The following is an 8,254-nucleotide window of genomic DNA, read 5'->3' as shown; positions in this document are numbered from 1 at the left end:
GGGTGAGAGGACGAAGGGCCGTCGTTTCCTCCATTGCTTTCCACGCCTTCTCCCTCGAAACCAGTGGAAGCGAGTGGAGCCGGTCCGGGTCACTCGCCCCTCTTTCCTCAGCAGGCGGCTCATTTCTCTTCAAACACCTGTTCTCTCCCCCCCCCCCCCCCCCAACCGCCCTCATCTGCTGGAGCGGCGCCGGCCGGCCCGGCCTTCCTTCGCGCGGCGCCCTGCGTCGCCTGGCTCGCGCGCCGCTGGCAGCAGGAAGCCCATTCAGCGGGAACCGTGGCAGCAAAGCCAGGTAGGTTGCCATGGACACTGCAACGTGCACGTTAGTTGTTCTTGTGCTGAACCAATGAAAGCGTTTTCATGAAGGTGGCGAGGGGGGGGGGGGGGGTCTGGGTGGGTAAATCTGTTTTTTTGAGATAGAGGGTCTTTAGGGTTTTTTACAAGCGCATTATCTGGTTTTTACTGTTTGTTGTTTGACCAGCTTCAGCCCCCCCCCCCCCCCCCCCCACCCCCCGCCCCCCCGTCATGGGACAACAAAAGCGTTACATGTCCGAGCCGTGAGTTGGAACACCGAGGGAACGCGGTACTCGTGTGCACCGACAATACATATTTTGTAGTTTTAATTAACAGGAAAAAAAACACAGGACTGCATTGTGTTGTTTTTGTGTTGTTTTTGTGAAGTGAACAAGCAAAAAAGCCCCTCAATACAAAACTGAGGATGTCAACCTCGACTCAGCCGACTGAATGTAATGAGGAAGTTTTATAAAGCGTTGATCTCTGTGGTGACCAGCAGGGGGCGACTCCTCTGCCCCCATAGACGTCTATGAGGAAACGACTCTACTTCTGTGTAGTGACCAGCAGGGGGCGACTCCTCTGCTCCCATAGACGTCTATGAGAAAGTGACTCTGACTCGTTGCTGCATTGTTTCCCTCCTCCAGATGATGTGAAATGAAAAGGAAAAAGAATTTACTTTTTTTAAAAATTCGCTGTCAAATGATGAAGATTAGGATGAAGTTGACATTAAATTCGTGGCCAAAAAACAAACGAAAGGCTTTTTGATTTTATATCTATTTTTGGGGTTCACAAACTCCAGGAACGAAGAACAACAAACAAGGAAAGACTAGCTTTGGACAAAGTGCAGCGATATATAACCCTCAGCAGTTGGTGGAGACCAAAGAGGGGCTAAAAGTAGAGTTAGTCTGAAATACGATCACCTTGATCATTATGGCCCGTTGCTCCTTTGTTTCACTTCATTACATTCATTAATTCTCTCTCGTAGTGTTGTTTTTCCCAAACGTGATGGTGTGGAACGTCTACAAATGAAGTGGTATTATTTAGCGCAGGTATCTCCAACAACGCTGCATGTGGAAGCAGAGGCATCTTTCCTAGTTGGTCATTTAGTGTCTGATCGATGGAGCCGGAACTGAAACCATTCGAATGGCTGGAGAAACCCGAGATGAGCAGAACTTCATCTCCCTCGAGCATCTCCATCAGGTCGGGTGAAGTGAGAACTTCTGATACGCCCACTTTCCTTCTGCGTGCGATATGATGACTGACAGGAGGCGGCGTGTGGGGGGGCGGGGGGGTAAACTCCTAGCTCTGGTTCCTCCTCTTGTCCCACTGGGCTCTTTAAGAAGCTCGAGGCTTACAAAGCCACGAGCCAGAGAAGACACACACACACACATATCTGTCCTCGAGGTGGTGATAAGGAGCTACTTAAGGGCACTTGAGCTCTCCACTTGAACACTTGTGTAGAGGCTCTGAGCCAAACCCGTCCTGCAGCTGGGCTCAGCGGAGCCAACAGGACCACCAAGGGGGGTGTAAATACACACACACACACACACACACACACACACACACACCAGCACACGCGTGAGAGGCATTCCTCTGCTGACAGCAACTTCTCGTCTTCCTCGTCTTCGGCCCTAATGAGGCGGCGATCCGGTCGGGGCTCTTTTTGTCTTTTTGGAGCCTCGGCGACAAATTAAAACTCAATTATGTTTTCATTTCACGCTCTTTTATTAAAAAAAGATAGATATTATTTAAAAAGGTATATATATATATATTTAAAACAGAGCAACCGAGGAGGGCCGAGGGGGGGAGAGAAGGAGGAAGGACGGATGGATGGAGGAGGCCGAAGGGAGGAGAACACAGAAGGGGATGTAACTGTTAACTCCTCCTTCAGGAATGTCTTTTGTATCATACGGTCTGCTTCCTCCATTGTGTGTGTCTATGTGTGTGTGTGTGTGTGTCTCATTCTGAAAAACAGCCATAAAGCCTCCAAGAACATTAAGATGAGAAGGTCGTACCCTCCAACATGCCACTATAATGGAAGTAATATGCAGTTGTACTTTTATGAACATCAACATTCGTGCATCAGCGGAACCCAACAGACGTCCGAATGGGATCATTTGAGTTGTTTGATTCAATATAAAAGAGCAATTTAAATCAGTTAAATAACCTCAACCTAAAAGTCCACATTCATGGAACAGCATTTGAGAAGATTCATTTCATAAATTGTGTTGTTTAGTTTACTTTTATTGCCCTCATTCCTGTGCCTTTATTTAATCCATTTTAAGAGTATTCATTTGTTTAAACTACACAATATTTCCATGTATTTCTCACCAGATGCGTCCTTGTGTGCAAGTACGACGTGTTGGGATCCTCAGCTGCACGTTCCGATAATGACGTTGATGAATAAACACGCGCACACACTGTAGAACGACAACGTGCATCACCACACACACACACACACACACACACACACACTCCTGTTGCCCTGCAGTCTGTGGTAATTGATTGATTGAACAAGAGAACACAACAGACACAATTAGTTCGCCCCGGTCATCTCGTTAGTGATTCCCCGGGGTCCACGTGTGAGACGCCCACTTGTTCACTCACACACACTATTCCTCTCCTCTCTGTTCCGCCTCCACGTCCCTCCTTCCAATCACACTCAAGGCTCTGACTTCTGCCCCCCCCCACACCGCCCACCTCACATCCGTCAATCAATCATCCCCCCCGCGCCCGCCACAAAACACCGACCCATCCGCCGCGACACTTTTAATTATGGCGAGTTAAGAGTTACGAGCCCGGAACACAGAGTCCCTTTAATTGCCTTGTGTTGTAATTCTGGACAGTGGAAAAGGAGGGGGGGGGGGGTCACACTTGGGTGGCAGAGAGAGAGAGAGAGAGAGAGAGAGAGAGAGACATGGAGATTGACTTTCAGATGACCTCCGTGATCAATCGAACAGCCGATGGTGTGGCAGAGCCTCTTAACCGCTCACATCCACACACACACTCTCTGATTCTTATTATTTTATTTGAAGGACGCCGCCGGCTGCTCGCAGTCGTGTTTTCTTTCTCTTCACGACTAATCTTGCTCTTCCAGTTCGTGTTTTAATGCTGGTTGATAATAAAAGGCAACGTGTCTTAAACATGGATTCTGTCTGCTGGCCATCAGACTCCAATCATGGTGACTTCCGTTCACTGGGTGCAAAAAAAAAAAACCAACGTGGCGACTACAAGAACTCGAGGCTCCGTAACGTCGGTCCATGAACCAATGGGTGACATCGTCACACACTGGTGACCAGTGACTAGACTACTGCGAAAAAATCTTCTTTTGTCCAAGAAAGAGCTGAGAGCTAACGGCTAACGGCTAGCGGCTAGCGGCTAGCGGTGCTAAGCACATTCATTTCTGTTCAGGCGAGGGACTTTATTTGCATTAATCGTCACGGTGAAACATCCCCCGTCACTTTCCCGTTGGCCTGCAGCAAATAGGTCACCCCCCCCCCCCCCCCGCAGTGTGGACTGAATGTGGGGGGGGGCATTTAGTCCAGCTGATACGAGCTGTTGGTTGACTTCGGCCCACAGCTTGATGCTACCGCGTTCCTCCCTCGGCGGCGGGCGCCGCTGGCATCCTTCTCCCCCTGATTCAAAACAGTCCCACACAAACACAAACCAGGCCTCTGCCCCCCCCAAACCATGAACTCATAATGATTAGAAATGATTTGCGGCTCCGCCCCCCCCCCTCCCCGCCTCGCGTTGGAACCACTCTGCTATATTAAAATGGAGCCCGCCCCTCCACCCGGGTCCTAAGTGGCGCCGCTAGCCGACCTAAACAAGCCGTAAAGCCCCTGCTGCTTGAGTGGAGCCGAGAAATCCCTCCTCCAGCCGGGTGACCACTCCACTCCGTCCGACTCCACCCGACTCCACCCGTCTAATCTAACAGATACGTATGTGTCCTTTGCAGCAAATGTGCATTAAGATGTAGGTCGCTGAGGGGCTAAGTGTGTGTGTGTGTGTGTGCGTGTGTGCGTGACAGTGACGGAGATGTAAGCGACGGTGGCATCTGACCAAAAGATCCATAAAGGGATGACATCATCCTCAGAAGAAGACGGGGGAGAAGGAGGAGGAGGAGGAGGAGGAGGAGGAGGTTTTCAGCTAACTATGAGCTCAGAATATTAATGCTGGAGGTCGGCGCCGACCCTCTCCTCCCTCCATCCTCCAGCGCCAGCCTTTCGTCATGGAGACCGGACACCTGTCCTCCTCTGCCCCCCCCCGTCCTCGTGCTCACGCCTCCTCCTCCTCCTCTCAGACTGCAGGTGGTTTGGTGGAGCGGCTCCTTCAGGAGGTTTTTGTCAACGTGTCAGTGACAAGTCGTAAATGTTACAAAGAGAAGTCGCTTCTCAGCTAAACTTCAACGCCATTGAATTTACGCTCATTTCTCAATAGAAACATGCGTTTTCCTCTAACTTGGTAAGTTTGGGAAAAGATGGAGAAATACTTGAGGCCCCCCCCGCCCCCCATGCGTCCCTCCCTTTCGCTGCATGTTTGAAGGAGAGCTCTTTGAGGGGCCACTGGCTTAATTACTGTAATGGGGTTTCTGACACTTGGGACTCGAAAAGACGACAAAAAACGCACTCTGGGGGGGAAGAAGTTATTATTACTTCATAAAAAGGCCTCGGCCCGCAGGAAGCCCTCCGAGGACAGACTTTTTTACTTAGTGGCAGTTTGCTGCGCTTTTTCATCCGTCCAACGTGACTCCGGCTTTAATTGCAGAAAAAAGAACGCACAGCTTTGTGTGTGTGTGTGTGTGTCTGCGTGCGCGTGTTTAGCTCTTTGCACGTTTGCATCACGGTCGACAACGTTCAGAAGAGTCTCTCAGAAAAACTGTTAATTAAGCAATTATTGAACACTGCAGCTGTGACTCGTGGGACTGGCGTCGGCGTGTTAGTTGGCGTTGTTGTTTGTGCGGCTTGTTTACGGCGGCGGCGGCGGCTAAATTGAGGTTCAAGGATTTGTCGGAGATCCTTGAGGGGATCAACGGGGGAACTTTTTTGCAAACAGTTTTAGCAAAAGTTAGCCGGAGGTTTTTGCGAGTTTCTCCAGTGGAAAACCTGCAGACGTTGATCCCTCGGTTAATGGTCTGCAGCGTTTTGACACCTCTGCTTGATTAAACGCATCAAAGGCTTTGACATCCGCCAGAAATCGCCTTTTTTCCCGCGTTTGACGGGTAAAATGGATTCGACCCGCGCTGCTGGGGGGGGGGGGGCGCCTGGAAGAAAAAGATTACGCGCAACGACAAAGAAAGACGACGGGAAGCGGAGAGGCGAGGAGGAGGAAGCGGCGAAAAACCAGAGCCAACTTCTTGTCCATCTTCGTTATGGGTAATTTCATTTTTTGTCAGTCACGGAGACGTCTCAGACGTTTTGGCTCGGTTCTCTGGCGCTCTCACAAACACGGACCCGCACACGGGTGTTTGGAGTCGAGTTCAAGTTAATTAAATCAGAAACCAAATCATTGTGTTCAAAATGTTCTGTCGCCACAAAGAAGCTTCTTATAATGTAAATTAAGAATGAATTCTCTGCCATTCTCTCAGCTGGAATATGACAATTTCTTTCAAAGTTGGACGAACTGAAAGAGACCTTCTAACTCAAAATAAACCTCCTCACAGGAGACATTTTTATGTTTAGGAAATGTTTGTTCTTCAGGTCAATATAAAGATGGAAGTGAAAAAAGCTTGTGTCATGGCGGCATTCTAACTCCTGACCACCAGGGGGCGACTCCTCTGGTCCCATAGAAGTCAATGGGGAAATTACCCTACTTTTCTCTTGATTTAGTCTTCTTCAATCCAACATGACGTTAACTTAGTAAACGATGGTCCATGTGGAGCCAAACAGACCATAATCAATGACTCAATCTGATTGACCGGTTGCTGAACCTCACAAACCAACTGGTTCCGTCAACCACTTCCATTTCTTTTATATAAAGTCTATGGTTGTAATAATAAAAGATGATAAAAAGTCTTGAAACTAAAACTCACATAAAACTCACAGAAGAGCCCACACACACACCTATGGGGGGGGGGGGTGTGTGGGGGTGTAGAAGTAGACAGCTGAGGTAGGGTGCATGGTGGGGGGGGGGGGGGGGGTTTGGAATATAAATGGCGCTCCCAGTTCCCCATTAGTCTGTCTGAGTGGAAGATGGAGGGGGCGGGCGGCGGGGGGGATGCGTGGGGGCGGGGTCAGGCTCAGGTGCTGAGCAGACAGCAGGAAAAAACACCCCCCTCGTCCTCCTCCATTCTCCTCTTATCGAAGTTGTTCCACCTTTCAGGGGAGCCACCTCCATCCATCTTCAGCCAGGGCTAAGCCCACAAGCTACTTGGAGACCACCTCTTTAATTCTATTACACCCCCATCTCCCCTCGGGGGGGGGGGGGGGGAGGCGGCGCATGTGTTCAGGAGGAATCAGCCCCTTGTTACAGTTCAGTTCTTTTTTACTTTGTACACCCCAAAATCACAATCTGCCCCCACAAGAAGCCCCAGATGTTTTCCTCTCAGTCTCTGACTTCCGGTGGGATGTCAGCTGCTTCAGGGACCGCGACGAATCAAGTGAACCAGGTCAAAGAGACCATTTTTAGAAGCTCGCAAAATAGACTGAAAAGAGAGAAGTAGGCGAGAGTCATTTTCTCGTTGACTTCTACAGCCAGAGGAGTCGCCCCCTGGTGGGCAGGAGAGAGAATGCAGCTCCGCTCTGCAGCTCATTCCAATTAACATCAAGAGCAAGTTGTCGTGCAGGTGTGTGTGTGTGTGTGTGTGTGTGTGTGTGTGTGTGTGCGTGCTAAGAGGAGAGAGAGCGAGTTTCCTTCATCGGTCTCCGTGGCAGCAGGTGTGTAAATAACACCTCAAAAAAACGAGGAGGAACCAAAGAGCCAAGGGACCAGAACTCAGCTCCTCACCCTCCCCCCCCCCCCCCCTTCCTCTTTGACTCGCGACATCGATCTGCAGCTCATCTGCCCCCCCCTCCCCCTGACTACACGGGGTGACACTCTCACTCCTCTCCGGCCTTCTGGGGCACTCGTTATGATTCCAGGTCTGTAGGCCGGATTATGGGTCTACAGACCCCCCCCCCCTCCCCCCTCAAAGACCAGTGATCAACTCATTGATTTCGGGGGACTTCTCCCCTGTAGTAGGAGTAGGAGCTTCTTCCTTCATGATTCAAGAAAAGCTTTTAGGATCAGCTCTTCCCTCGATGCAGAGCAATGAAACCGGTCAGTTAGTCACCCGACTCATTTGCATAATATTATTTAGTCGACCTTTCGCTTTGATTAATTCGGTTGGTGCGACTCGCGGCTACATGGAGATTAATGTTTCTGCTGAAGATTTATTAGGAAATAGACAGTTTTTTTTTCAATTTGGTGGAATCGTAAAATGTTCGCAAGCCCAACAATATCAATCAGTGGAATGGACTCATTCATTTAGGAAGAGGTTGATGTTCTCGCTGAGCAGCTGGGCCTCCTAATTCATCTCCTCAAGAAAACTAATATCACATGTGAGGAAACGTATCCACTATGGATTCATCTAGTAGTATCCAGTATGGATTATCAAAGGTTTCATATATATATATATATATATATATATATATATATATGGGAGGTTTGTCTTTACCAGCTGAGGATGTTTGGATTCTTAAAATGAGCCTCCGCTCTAAATTTTCCTGCAAGTCAATCTTGGTCTAAAAAACAATAAATGACAAACAAAGTGAGCAGCTTTCATGTTTTTTATGAAATGTGCATTTTGCTTCTTACTCACCGGCATAAATACCAATTTAAAAACACAACAAATTACAGGGAATCATTTTTTGTTTTTTTTCTTCAGACGGTGGATGAGGATTAACATCTGTTTAAGTTTTGTCACGCGTGTGCGCGCGCGCGCGCGCGCGTGTGTGTGTGTGTGCCTTCCCTTGTTTTTGAA

The sequence above is a fragment of the Pungitius pungitius genome, chromosome 3 (genome assembly GCF_949316345.1).
Source record: "Pungitius pungitius chromosome 3, fPunPun2.1, whole genome shotgun sequence".
NCBI lineage: Eukaryota > Metazoa > Chordata > Actinopteri > Perciformes > Gasterosteidae > Pungitius > Pungitius pungitius.
This window is presented reverse-complemented; position numbering follows the sequence as displayed.